We start from the raw sequence: 2,244 nt of genomic DNA, 5'->3' as shown, positions 1-2,244 counted from the left end.
TCACAGTTTCATATGAAAGCTTCCCTGGGCCTCCCTGCAAAGACACCCCTGACACATGCCTGGCCTCAATGGCTTTCATTAGTCATGGAGAGATTCTATAACTCTAAAGCCAGGACTATGTGACCAAAGATGCTAAATTATGCTGCTTGCTGGAGCTGGAACATGGCTCCCTTATACAATTACTTCTACATCAGTTTTCTGTTTTTAATGGTTACCTTGACTGCCTAAGCCTGGGTGTCCTGGAACTTGCTCTGTAGACCATTCTGGCCCACTCTGGCTCCCAGGTGCTGGGATTAAAGTGAGTGCCATCACAGCTGGCCTTAAACTGTTCTTTAATTCCTTTCCACAAGTTAGAAACTTGGTAGAGTTTTGCCTGAGGTCACCACTCTCTTTATTTCATTTTTGGATCAGGCTTTTCTTTAAACTTTTTGTCTCCTTGAGCACTAGACTTAGCTCCATTACGCTTCCTGCTGCTCCTTTTCTATCGAAAGCCAACAGAGTCCAGCTGTGCTGATTTCCTCCCAGGGTTCGGTTTGGTTGCCTCAGAGAGGCTAAGGGACTTAGAGAACCCCTAGCCTGCGAGGTTACGGAATGAACTCAGATGCTTGCACCTCCAGTCATGTCTCTTTATTGTTCTATGTTCATTCTAATTTTCCTGTCCTAATTGCCTATGATTTCTTAGCTTTGAATTTCTGTCCCAATTTAACATTCTTGTTTCTTCTACATTAGCTATTCTTATTCCTCTACATTCTACATTCTTCCAATTTTATTTCTTCTACTGTTACAAGTTTCCAAGCATGCTATAGCCATTCATTAGCAATTTGTTAGTAGAAAAACAAACAAACAAACAAACAAAAACTACAAGGAAAATTCTCAGGGATATAGGCATTCTTTGAAGATATGTAGCAAAACTTATTAGTTTGTAGCCAACTGCAGCTTCAGCTATGAGGAGGTTCCAGCCCTCTCTTGAAGGGGTTGCTACAGGTTACAAAGGATGAAAACTAAGCTATTGAGAGATCTAAGGAAGAGACAAAGAATGAGTGGCAGCATTTTACATTTCTTAAGAGTGATTAGTGATATCTGGATATGGTTAGTTAGGTGCTTTTGCTTTCTTGAAGGACTATGATATAACAAGGACAGACACCTGCAATACCACCATAATTTGTCATAAATCTTTGAAGAGTAAGGCCAGACACATACAGTTCTGCTCTGTGAAAATTCCTTCTGTGATCTTTCCAGAAGGACTTCCGTCTGGCCAATTCATCCTGACAGGGAGTTAATAGAGTTTTTTTTTTTTTTTTTTTTGCAGTGTGGGACAAAGCTTTGACTGTCTTATTTTATTTGCTAGAATTGTATGGTTTGGGGGAAAAAGTCATGCTACTAACAGAACACAGGAAAAGTGTGCCGGACATGAGGAATACACTTCAGAGGAACATGTTATCACACAAGAGAATCTGCAGGTAGAGACAGCCAGCTATTCTAAAGGCAGTATTTTTCACAGATCATGCCTACATGGATTTACCCTCCATCAGATGTGTAAATCTCTGGTGTGTTGACCTTCTAAATGTCAGCTCATCTACTGCATTACCTCACAGCTGCCTTGACTTTTCTCCTCAAATTGTACATTTTGTAATTTCCCCTTGCTTAGCTTGCTCCTTTTCATTATAAAATTGAAAACTTTTTAGACCTGCATAGTCACTCATACCCAAGTAAATACTAGGCTTTCTTGAAATCTCTGCTAACATTGTTAATCCCAAACTTTTCAATTTAGCCTCAGGCAGATTTTTTTTTTTTTTTTTTTTTTTTTTGGACAAGGGGAGCAAACAGCCACATTCTTCACCAAAATGTTACACAACGGTCTCTTGACCACTTAATAATCTTCTCAAACTTCTCTGAAACCTCTTAAGCTGGGCCCCTATAATTCAAATCACCCCCTCACTGTCTTCCATGTTTCTCAAGGATGATACATTAAGTTCCATTTAATGCATTCAACTGTTTTCCTAATCCAAAACCCCGAAGTCTGCATTCTGCTAACAAACAGCATGGTCAGGCTTGTCACTGCAATTCCCCACTCCTGGAACCAAATTTTGTGTTAGTCAGTATTCTAGTTCTGTGAAGAGACACCATAGTCATGGCAACTTTTACAAATGTAAGCATTTAATTGGGGCTGGCTTGCAGTTTAAGTGTCTTAGTCTACTATTGACACACCAGGATGCATGTTAGCTGGCAGGCAGACATGGTATA

Source organism: Arvicola amphibius, chromosome 14, assembly GCF_903992535.2.
Source record: "Arvicola amphibius chromosome 14, mArvAmp1.2, whole genome shotgun sequence".
Lineage (NCBI taxonomy): Eukaryota > Metazoa > Chordata > Mammalia > Rodentia > Cricetidae > Arvicola > Arvicola amphibius.
The sequence above is the reverse complement of the archived record's forward strand: the minus strand, read 5'-3'. Positions refer to the sequence as shown.